Genomic DNA, 12,627 nt, shown 5'->3' with positions numbered 1-12,627 from the left:
GAACTTTCAAAGAGACAGTTTCTTTGTCATGCAACCCTATCTTCTTTGCAAGAGAATATGGCATTTGGCTTACAGGATGCTTTAAGACTTCTCAGCTTCTTTGGAGCTAGAGATGAAGGGAAGAAGGGAAACTTGTGACTGGCAGGAAGTTTTCTAATTTTATCTTCGAAGTTTCCAGTAGACAGTTCTTTTTGTAGGTGATTTTACCACTTTAAAAGTTGAAGAAGGACAAAGATTGATCTATTTCCTTTCTAAATAAAAAAAAACAGCTTTTGTGATCATTCTGTAGAAATACTCTCTCAACAAACTGCTTTTCTTTCTGGGGTTTTGGGAATTCTACAGCACTTGTCTGAGAGAATTATGTGGTGTCCAAAGATAGAGATTGTTATAATTATGTTAGAGGTCATCCATCCAGAAAAACACCAACCTTCCAGGAACAACCATTGCAATGGAATTTGCCATTTGTGATAAACAACCATGAGCTGTGGCTCACTCAGCTCTGGTCCAGATACAGCCTGCCTGTCTTTTATGCAACCCAGGAAGGAGTCATTCTGAGCAAATAAATATGCTAACTTGATTGTTTGAAATTCTATACATTAATTCTACACCAGTACCCACCACACTGTTATTATGTATATTATTATAAGTTTTTCTCTCTTTTTCATATAGCTGCTCACTATTTGAAGTCCAGACTGCCTTGTATAAAGTGTGTTAAAAATAATATGGTGCATGTTTAAATGAAAACATTTATTATAATGAAAAGCACATTTTCATAAATCACAAAAAAACGCACTCTTTGTTTCAAACACACTTATCTCATTATTCTTACCACTTGCTGAAAGAATTTGGGAAGTCCATTTCCATGCCATGGCTGTCTTGATGTCTTGAGTCCATTTTACTCCATAGATTAAAGATAATCCAGGTTTACCTTTCATGGTTATTTTGATTTCAGGAGGAAGCAGAAGTTATTCAATGCCAGATCCAGTGAATAAGATGGATGAAGACACATTATAATATTTTTACAAGACTGTCAGTTGGGTGGCAATGGACAGCACCATTCACTGTATTTTTGGACATTCACAAGGAGGACTTCCAGAACTGCTTCAGAAAGTGGCAAGAATAGTGGGGTAAATGTATTTAAAGTGAGGCATAGTATTTTGAGGGAAATAATGATAAGACATCTTTTACTGTAGTAAATATTTTAAAAATTTAAACTTTCACTGTATTTTTCTATCAGCCCTTGTATTTATCTTTGCTGACTTATAGCCGGAGTGTAGGTGACACAGAAAGGAATTAGACATTTTTTAATATGACAAGCAATGAAAAGTACAATTCAAATTAACTTAAATTGTAAGGAAAATCTAGATAATATAGCGGTAAGACTAGCTGCAGATGAAGTGTGATCCAGAAGTAAGAAAGGTGTCTTCAAGTGTCTAGTTTCCCTTTTGTCTTCTCACTCAGCGTGCTATGATGTCAGGTTCAGTTCTAGCTGAGACCGAAAACTTAGGAGAGCAATTCCAGACCACTTACCCTAACATATAGCATTTTGGAAAAGAGAGGTCATCCTTCAGGAGAAAGAAAAAACATCTATATCCAATATCTTTTACTATCACAGTCACTTGCTCAACCCTGAACCAATAACTACAGACAGTGGACAGAATATGCTATTGAGCCAACCAGCAGCCTACCCCTAGATCTTGCTAATATCAAACCTTTTCAAACTACTTTTCCCAGATGAAAGGAGTGAATTAAAAAAAAAAGAAATTAACTATGTTAGATAAAAGGGATAATATATGCTTTGGGAAAAAGAAAAAAAACATTTAGTGTAGTACCTAATTGATGCTTACTGAACAAGTAAATTAAAAATTTTCCAGTAAAAATTCTTATCAAAGTATTGTAAATAATATACATAATTTACTAAAGTGAATTTAGAAATTATTAAAATGATATTTATTTAAATACAATTGAAGTCCTCATGGTCAACGACGTAAGAGGTTGTGCCTTACACGTGTAAAAACTAGATGTTTCCTATTTGAGTTTTGTGCTTGCTTGAATTCTACATAAACATACTAGTTTCAATGAGCTTATAAACCAAACAAGAATATGAAAAAATATGCAAAATATGTCCGAGAGTGTGTGCAATAAACAACTAAATCAAAGGGTTTATTAATAGTCTTGAATCCCAAAGCATGTAACTGTCCTTTGGCCAGTGTCTTATCTTGGAAGATCAGTCTCAAAATTATATGATCAGGTTTGGGAGGTAGAAAAATCATAATGGCAGGTGAAGGTGCCTGTTGGGGGAAGACTAGAGACAGGCACCCAGTTTAGGGGATATTTCAGTGAAGACGTGCAAAAGCCAGACTAACAATGGCTTAAGCCATGGGAATACTTACTTATCTCATAACGAGGGACCAGGAGGCAAGCAGATCCAGGGTGAGTTTAGTGGCCCAAGGAGGTTGGCTGTGACTTAGGTCTTTTGGCTCTTTCTCTCTAGTATCCTTAGAAGATTGGGTTTGTTCCCATATATTTGTCATTTCATAGTTTCAAGATGGTGACCAGAGCTCCAGGTATCATTACCAAATTCAAAGACAGGAAGAAGGATGGCTGCTAGGATACAAACAAACAAACCCAGAACCCAGAACCCCAAACCCCAAAAAGCTTCTCATCTTTAAACAACTGTCCCCTCTGCTTTTATCATTTAAAGAATCTTTCAAAGGTCCCCATCTGACTTCTTACATAGCCTTGGCCAAAACCAATTATAAGACTGCTCATAGTTGTGAGGGAGACTTCCGGCCCTATGGCAGGAGACGGGATGTGGAGAAAGGGCTGGTGGATGGCTTGTGGAGAACCTGCCTACAGTATCTGCCACTTAGGCTCTTACAATGTCCAGGAAACGCACCATGTAGGTTTGGCCTATTGTAGCAGAAAAGGATGTAGAGGAAAGACTAAATTCAGAAGTTACTTGGGGCCAAGAATTAAAACGATCTGGTGGCGAGTTAATAGTGAGACATGAGGTATGAGAACTGTTGTGAAAGCGTCTGTGTTTGCAATGATTGTGAGGCCGCTGGCAGAGAGCTTTAAGATACAAGGTTTTGGACATAAGGCATACAACACACAATTAAAACAGGATTATGTCTTTCTCTTGGTTAAAATCCTTCAAATAGCTTCCCATAACACTTACGATAAAGTTTTGTGGGAGACAACAGTATTGATTATGCCCAAAGCAGGCTATAAGCAATACAGGCTATAAAGAATTAGCCTCACAGTTGGGTTGTGTATAAAAGTGAGTCCAGGCAAAGTCTACGTGCCAAGGTCGAAATAACTCACAGTCAAATTCCATCCCCACAACTAAAACTTTCTTAGCTAAAAAAAGTGTTCTAATACAACCATATCTTTTGTCTATTCTGGTCCTAATTCAAAAATGCTTTGTCTTTTTCCTTTATGAGCCTTACTCACATTAGTTTCCATAAAAACCATGCAACTACACGTCCTCACACATAGTTTCACCCTCACACACAGCTCACCTTTATCCCAATTAATTACCAATAAAAATGTGGCTTAAACTGGCCAGCGCCTTTGTTGGTTGCACCCACATCGGTTGTCCTAGCCCCCGCTTTCTGTCTCTCTTAGTTCTGTCTTTTAGGTGTTTTCCCCTCAGGCTTGGGTCATACTCTAAACAAAAAACGAAAGCCTACTACAAAGGTTTCCAATAACATTTCAAAAGTCCCCAAGGAGGTTTAATTTCCTGAGATTACCCAAGGCCTTTTGTCATGGTCTCCACCCTGCCCTGCACTCTGGCCTCACGGGCTGAGCAGCCCAGGCCGAGGCAGTGTTACCTCTGTGACTTCCAGCATTGCATCCCTGTGCCTGGAATGGCTTTCCTCTCTTCTGTCACTCCAGTCAAATGCCATTTCTCCAGGTGGCATGTTTGATATCCACTTCTGATTTGCTCTGCTTCTGGGCTCCATCATCTCCTGGGCTTGCCTCTCTCATAGCACACAGGACGTGGCATTGAAAATCTTTGTTGCCATCTCTTCTTTGATGTAAGGGAAAATAATTTCCTTGACCTTGTTTCTCTGATAGCACTTAATTACTATGTACTTGATAAATGTGTAATGTCATGGTTTAGATCAAGACCGTGGTCTTATGTGCTCATAGGCAGGGCTTTTGGAAGCTGATTGAATCATGGGGGTGATTTGGTTGACTACTTGTTAGGAGGTAGGGTTTGGTCAGAAGGGGCAGGTCATTGCCCCATGGTCCATCTCCTTCCCTGATTCCTCCCTTCTCTCTCTGCTTCCTGGCTGCCATGACTCGAATGCTTTCCACCATCCTGTTCCTGCCTTAGAGCCAGACAACCATGCAAGAACTGAGCCTTCTGAAACTATAATACAAAATAAACCTCTTGCTGTTAAGTTGTGGTGTTGGGTGCTGTGTCTTGGCAACAAGGAAAAGAACTAAGAGAGGTAGAAAAATGAGTAAAGAGATGAATTAATGAGCAAATGAGCAAACATACATCCAGGTGGAAATATTCAAAATCTACTTAAAATAGAGAATAATGATGGAGGAGACGCCTGATATATTGCCTGAAAAAGGTGTTTAATGCAAAAGCAGTTGAGAATTGACATGAAAACTGGGTGTGCACATGAATAAAGGCACCAGCAGTTCCCACTTACATCTCAGCAAACTGTGACCCAAAGGAAAGTTTTTACTTCCCTGAATGCCACTAAAGTGGAGAGATCAAGTCAACCTATCTTGTACTGCAAGAATTTTTAGTGTTTTAATTGTTTTTTGGAGGATTATAGGATTTTAATTGTTATTTGGCTAACTTGCTGCTGAGAAATTTATGATCATAGGAAAAATGAATTAGTTTTGCACTTCTGATAAAGAGCTCAAAGTCTGCATGTCTCCATATGCCCATTACTTGGATACCTGTACTATATCCCAGTCAAAAAGGTATAGAAGCTGGAAGCAGTGGCACAGATCAGCAATCCCAGCAGTCTGGGAGGCTGAGGCAGGAGGATCACAAGTTTGAGCCCAGCTCTGGGCAACTTAGTGAGACCCTGTCTCAAAAATCAAGAAGGGCTGGGGCTGTAGCTTAGTGTGAAGGCCCTGGGTTTAATCCCTGCTACTTCGAATGGGTAAAGTGTATAACAACTGTATAGCTTTGTAGGTCTCTCGACCTGCCTTGCTACCTGTTGTGTGGTTTGCCTCCCATTAACCAGATTCAATGCCTTTTTAAGTCCAAGCCCACACAGAACTTTGTCCTTAAAAGATTAAAATATCGAGTCATTTAGACTGCATGGTCTGGTAGCATCTGTTGTGGGAAAGAGCCACAGGATTGTTCTCAGTCAACATATTGCCTGTATGTTACCAAGAAAATAAGAATATTCTCTTTTACATCTGTCATAGTTGCCTTATATTATTATTGGGTCTTGTAAAATAAGAAAGAAATGTTGAAGGAAATTCAATCAGTTCTAATTTCCAAAATCTTTGCAAGACTCTCATACCTTTTATGAGGGAGGCTTCAGAATCAGGGAAGCTGATGGTGTGCCCCCCAGTTTGAAGCCAGAGCCTGAAGGCCTGGGGCAAGTCCCAGTCTCCAAAGGTCAAAGAACCTGGGGTCCTGGTATCCAGGGGCAGGAGTGGAGGTGGAGGAGGGGAAGGGAGGGAAAGAAGGAGAAAGAGAGAGAGAGAATGATATGAATATAACACAAGCATCCCTGATCAATACTTGTGCATTATGCAAAGTTCTATTATTCTTATTAACAATAACTGTGGAGAAGCCCCACACTGAAAAAATGATTTTAGAAGACTCCATTTAGTTAGGGACCTTAGTTTCTGCATGCTCTCATCACTGTTAGATGTCTTAGCAGGTGAGCTGATGTTTGTGTTGTGTGGTTAGGAAGTTACCCAGAATTCAGAAAGCATTCTTGTTCCAGTGTTGAAGCTCCCTGTCAGTCAAATTAGTAAATCATGATGTGTTTGAGAGGAGAAAATACCTTTTCTCTGCTTCATTCAGGTTGGGTTCTGCACTGGGAAGGCAGCTTTGGGGCAGTGGAAGGTGGCATGGTGAAAGGGCCCCTGTCCACCAGCCCTTCCCTTTGTTTAGGAAACTCCATTTTAGAGTCAATTAGCATCCCACTAGTTGAATTAGAAATAATATTATTAATAATAGCTGAACCTCACTTGAAGGAATGTCAAGAAGGAGTTTGAGGGGAGACTAGAAATCTGAGTGGCTATCAAAGGAGGAGCTGCTCCATTGAGGGGAACCTGAGCGTCTTTCTGGAAAACTCCTCTCTGTCTCCTTGGAGCCCTGTAAGGGAGAATGTTATTGAATACCTCTGGGTACACATGAACTGAGGCAGCAGGAAGAACAAAGCTGCAAATGAGATGGTGTTGCCAGGTGAGCTCTGCCTTCTTTCCTAGTACATAGCGGTGCTCTGGTAGACTCCTCTGTCTTTGCCTGCTGTTACAGGGCTTTCAGAGTATCCCTTCTTGAAATTCTCAAGGTCATGTCTTGTTTTCATTTTACTCAGGGAAAGCATTTTTAAGATGCCAAAATTTTTAGCTCTATTTTGAAGGAAAGGAGCAACCACACATTACTATATTTTTGAGCACCTATTATGGGGTGAAAGTATTAGCTTAGCCAATACTTTGATGCATATTTTCATCTTTATAAATAATGAAAAGGCTTAGGGAAGGTAGGAGTATTGTTTAAATCACCCCTAGTAATGCCGGGAATGAGCTGTGTGTGCTCCCGAGCTCATCTCCTCACCAAGTGCCTACAGTATTTCCTCAATGGGGACCATTCTTGGTAGAGAGAAAGGCATGGTTGGGGGCACCAACATGTTCAGAGTTGAGTGCTGTGCAAGGGTGAATGGCTTTGTTGGACTAGACATTTTAAGTTGTGCAACTATGAGAGAAGGCGGTCTTCTGAGCATGGTGTGGTCTGGCAGTGCCCACGACTCTACCCTCCTACTATGCTGCTCTCTCATTTCCCCAGTGGATCACATTTATTGGACCACGGGGCCTTTGCACATATAGGTCACTTTTTCTGAAAGTCTCTTCTCCTCTTTCTCCTCTTATCCTAGTTAACTTCTGTCCACCTTCAGACATTAATTCAGTCACCGCTTTGTCACAGAAGCTATTTCCCTATATGACTCTCTCATAATGTCATATATTTACCTGTCCTTTAAAGATTGTATCAAACTGGAGGTCCCGAGTAGCACGGAAGACGCTGAATCAGCCTGCGCCCCAGCAACAATCCACTGGACCCCCCACCACCCGCTCCTCTGAACAGCGACCTGGTTCCACACTCCAAAGACACAGAGGACACCAGATCACCAGACCATGGTACTGAGTCCCGCTGCTCTCAGCCCAGAGGTAGGGGCTTCTGAGCCACCATCCCACTGCTCCTGGTCCAGAGGAAGGGGCTTCCTGGGTCACCATCCCTCCCGCTGCTCCAAGCCCAGAGGAAAAGGCTTTTGGGCCACCTTCTGTCCCGCCACTCCTGGCCCAGAGGAAGGGGGTTCCCGGCCACCATCCCTCCCTCTTCTCCCAGCCCACAGGAAAGGGTTTTTGGGCCACCATCCCTACCACTGCTCCCAGCCCCTGTCCCAACTCTCCCAGCTCAGAGGACGTAATCCATGCAGGCTCCAACAGCCCCCCACCCTGTTGAAATGAGAAAAAACATAAATAAGTCTGAAAACCAGGCTCCCAGATCATTTACAGCAACCCCAAAGGGAAATGAGATGGAACACTCTGATACTCAACCACCTGGACCCACTGAACTGGCAAAAAAAAGGGGATCTGGACACAATGAAATCAGAAATAATTTCTCAGATAACAGGAGAAATTGTGTCCCTAGTGCAAGACATGAAAAATAAATCTAGAGAGGAGCTCAGGAACATGATGGAATCCCAACATAAGAAACAAATGGAATCCATAAAACAGATGCAAATAGATTTCCAGGACATGAAAAACTCCACTGAATGTCTACACAGCAGAATGAGCCAAGGTGAGGACAGAATTTCAGATATAGAAGATAAGATTGCAATTAGTGACCAGGAAAAGAAAAATTGCTTCAAAATTATAAGGGAACATGAGAAATCAATCCAGCAGCTGCTAGATGATGCAAAGAAGAATAACATAAGACTAATTGGAGTCAATGAAGAAACAGGAGAGGGTACAGATAAAATAAAAGATCTCTTCACAGAAATAATGGCAGAAAACTTCCCAAGCAGGGGAAAAGAGCTTGACATACAGATAAGTGAGGCATATAGGACTCCAGCTAGCATTGATCAAAAAAAATCTACACATAGGCATATAATTGTTAAGATTCCAGAAACTCTACAGAGGAACAAAGTTCTCCAAGCAGTCAGAGAAAAGAAACAAATCCCATAAAAAGAAAATCCCATCAGAATCACAGCAGACTTCTCAACACAAACCATCAAGGCAAGAAGAGCTTGGAATGACATATTCCAAGCCCTAAAAGAAAACAGCCTCCAACCCACATTGATGTACCCTGCAAAACTATCTTTCAAAATGGATGGAGAAATAAGGTACTTTCATGATAAAGAGCACCTTAGGAACTTTGTGAACACCAAACCAGCACTCCAAAGAATTTTACACAATATCCTAGGAAAAGACATTGAGGATCACAACCACAGGAAGCAAAGCAGAATGAACCCATCTGGCATGACAAGAAATTAAATGTAAAGAGGGAGAACCCAACAAAAAGAAAAAGTCATGGCAATGACAAGTCAATACATTTCAGTTATAACCATCAATGTTAATGGTCTCAATTCACTAATCAAAAGAAATAGACTGGCAGAATGGGTCAAGAAGCAAAATCCAAAAATATGTTGCATACAAGAAACATACCTCATTCAAAAGGAAACTCATAGACTTAAAGTTAAAGGGTGGAAAATAATACTCCATGTGACAGGAACCCAAAAAAAAGCAGGAGTAGCTATCCTCTTTGCAGATCAAGTAGATTTCAAACCAACACTGATGAAGATAGATGAAGAAGGACACTACATCCTTGTAAAGGGTAGAATCCAAGAGGAAGAGATGACAATCATAAATATCTATGCACCAAACACTAGTGGGCCCAACTATATAAAACAAATACTAATGGACATGAAAAGTCATATATGCACTAATACAATTGTAATGGAGGACCTCAACACCCCACTGTCACAAATAGATAGGTCAACTAGACAAAAAATAAGTAACAAAATACTAGAACTCAATCAAACTCTTGAACAAATGAACTTACCAGATGTTTACAGAGTCTTCCACCCCACAAAATCAGAATACACATTCTTCTCAGCTGCACATGGGTCATTCTCCAAAATAGACCACATACTCACATATAGAACATGTTTAAGTAAGTGCAAAGGAATTGAAGTTGTCCCCTGTATATTATCAGACCATAGTGTGATGAAATTGGAGATCCATAACAAAAGAAACACAAAAAATTTCATAAACACGTGGAAAATGAAAAACACACTTCTGAATAACCAATGGGTCTCAGAAGAAATTAAAGAAGAAATCAGACAGTTCCTTCCATTAAATGACAATGACAATACAACATATCGGAATCTATGGGACACAGTGAAAGCAGTCTTACAAGGGAAATTCATAGCAGTGAATATGCATATTAGGAAAACAGGATGAGCCCAATTAAACAACCTGATGCTGCACCTCAAGCTACTAGAAAAAGAAGAACAGGACAAGCCCAGAGCTCCTACAAGGGAGGAAATAATAAGATCAGAGGAGAAATCAATGCAATGGACACTAAGAGAATGATACAAAAAAATCAATGAGGCCAAGAGCTGGTTCTTTGAAAGAATCAACGAAATTGACAAACGCTTAGCCAACCTTGTCAGAAAAAGGAAAGAAAAGGCCCAAATCCATGCAATTAGGAATGAAAAGGGAGAAATTACAACAGACCCAGCAGAAATCCAAAGGATCATCAATAGCTACTTCCAGAACCTATATGCCAATAAGATGGACAACACAGAAGAAATGGACAGATTCCTAGATATATATGAATTACCAAAGTTGAAGGAAGAAGACCTAAAAATACTGAACAACCCATTATCAACCAATGAAATTGAAAATGTAATTAAAAACTTGTCAACTAAGAAAAGCCTGGGCCCTGATTGCTTCACTGCTGAATTCTACAAGACATTTAGAGAGGAACTGCTGCCACTACTGTTTAAACACTTCAGTGAAATTGAAAGGGAAGCAATACTCCCAAATTCATTCCTGGAAGCAAGCATCACCTTGATCCCCAAAACAGAGAAAGACCCAACCGAAAAGGCGAACTATAGGCCAATCTCACTAATGAACATAGATGCAAAAATCCTTAATAAGATAATGGCAAATAGAATGCAGAAGATAAGATCATCAAGAAGATCATACACCCTGATCAAGTGGGATTCATCCCAGGGATGCAGGAGTGGTTCAACATTCAGAAGTCAATCAATGTAATATACTATATCAATAGAGCCAAGGACAAAAGCCATATGATTATCTCCATAGACTCAGAAAAAGCATTTGACAAAATCCAACATACATTTATGATAAAAACCCTACAAAAAATTGGAATAGATGGTCTCTACCTCAAACTCATAGAAGCCATCTATGAAAAACCAACAGCCAATATCATACTAAATGATCAAAAACTGAAATCCTTCACACTAAAATCAGGAACAAGACAAGGATGTCCACTATCACCACTCTTGTTCAATATAGTTCTGGAAACATTAGCCAGGCCAATGAGACAAGAGAAAGAAATAAAAGGAATAAGGATAGGAAATGAAGAAGTCAAACTGTCATTATTTGAAGATGACATGATACTCTCTATAGAAGACCCCAAGAACTCCACCAAAAGTCTTCTAGACTTAACCAAATTCAGTCAAGTAGCTGGTTACAAGGTTAACACACAAAAATCAATAGCATTCCTCTACATGAAAGACAGACTCACTGAGAGAGAAATAGGGCAAATAATTCCTTTCACAATAGTATCCAAAAAACTGAAATACCTAGGAATCAACCTAACGAAAGAAATCAAAGACCTCTTCTCTGAAAACTATGGCACTCTGAAAAGAGAGATTGAAGATGATATCCGAAAATGGATAGACATCCCTTGCTCCTGGGTAGGAAGGATTAATATAGTGAAAATGACCATACTTCCAAAACTGCTATATAGATTTAATGCAATTCCAATTGAGATCCCAGCAGCATACCTCATAGACCTCGAGAAAACAATCCAAAAATTCATTTGGAACAAGAAGAGACCTTCGACAAAGGAGCCAAAAACCCTCACTGGAGGAAAGATAGCCTCTTTAATAAATGGCGCTGGAAAAATTGGGCTTCAACTTGCCAAAGATCAAAACTAGACCTATGTCTCTCACCATGCACTAAACTAAAATCAAAATGGATTAAGGATCTAAATATTAAAATGGAAATTTTGAACCAGTTGGAACAGAGGTTAGGTAGAACCCTTGAAGACATCAGTGTAGGAAAAGATTTTATGAACAAAACTTCAGTTGCCCGTGAACTACCACAAACAATCAACAAGTGGGATCTCTTCTTATTCGAAAGCTTCTGCACAGCAAGAGAGACCACCAGCAGTGTGAAGAGACAACCCACAATGTGGGAAAAAATCTTCACCTGCTCTTCCTCACACAAAGGTCTACTATCTCAAATCTATAAAGAACTTAAAAAGATCAGACCTCCAAAATTTAAAGAGCCAATCCAAAAATGGGCATCTGAAATGAACAGATATTTCTCAGACAAAGAAGTAGAAATAGCAAATAAATACTTGAAAAAATGTTCAACTTCACTTGTCATTCGAGAGATGCAAGTGAAAACAATGCTGAGATTCCACTTCACTCCAGAAAGAATGGCTGCTATCATGAAATCACCCAACAACAAATGCTGGCGGGGCTGTGGGGAAAGAGGAACCCTGCTCCAGTGCTGGTGGGAGTGTAGACTGGTGCAAGCACTGTGGAAATCAGTATGGCGATACCTCAGAGAACTAGGACTGGAAGTCCCATTTGACCCCACTATTCTACTGCTGGGGATCTTCCCCAAAGAATTAAAAGAATCATACCACAGTGATAAGTGTGCACCCATGTTCATAGCAGCACAGTTTGTAATAGCTAAAACTTGGAAACAGCCCAAATGCCCATCAACTGGAGACTTGATCAAGAAAATGCTGTTTTTTATAAAATGGAGTACTACTCAGACATAAAAAATGAAAAATTAGAGACATTTATAGCTAAGTGGATGCACATTGAGGTGATACTCTTAAGTGAAACAAATAGGACACGTGAAAATACCGAAGAGTTTCTCTGGTGTGAGAAACTGAAAGTGTAAATAAGGACTAAATGTATAATAGGTAATGTGAAATAGGAAGAAAAGGGGCAAAGGGGAAGGAAGTGGGAAGGCTAGGGGAAAGGTTAGAAGGGAATGGGATTAATATGAGAAAATGGAAAAATAGGAACAAAATCTTTGTAAATAGGGAGGAATGTAGGGGTTGAAGGGAGGGCTGGGCAAGGGTGAAAACTAAGAACCAAGGGAGAATATGTAAAGGTGCAAATTTCCAATGAT

At 40.0% G+C, this 12,627-nt stretch overlaps 1 long non-coding RNA gene across 1 annotated transcript in view; it reads right to left on the bottom strand.

The window, feature by feature from the left end:
• Positions 1 to 5,700, bottom strand: part of LOC147826414 (uncharacterized) — a 45,848-nt gene extending 40,148 nt beyond the window's left edge. Inside the window, exons 1-3 of the long non-coding RNA XR_015439532.1 lie at positions 5,508 to 5,700; positions 2,394 to 4,033; positions 74 to 251 (exon numbers count right to left, since the gene is read on the bottom strand). This is a non-coding gene — a long non-coding RNA (uncharacterized LOC147826414). The remainder of the gene's footprint in view (positions 1 to 73; positions 252 to 2,393; positions 4,034 to 5,507) is intronic.
• Positions 5,701 to 12,627: the final 6,927 nt, after the last annotated feature.

The sequence above is a fragment of the Heterocephalus glaber genome, unplaced genomic scaffold (genome assembly GCF_053883595.1).
Source record: "Heterocephalus glaber isolate CG9 unplaced genomic scaffold, H.glaber_assembly_v1.0 deba00001472, whole genome shotgun sequence".
Classification (NCBI taxonomy): Eukaryota; Metazoa; Chordata; class Mammalia; order Rodentia; family Bathyergidae; genus Heterocephalus; species Heterocephalus glaber.
This window is presented reverse-complemented; position numbering and strand designations above follow the sequence as displayed.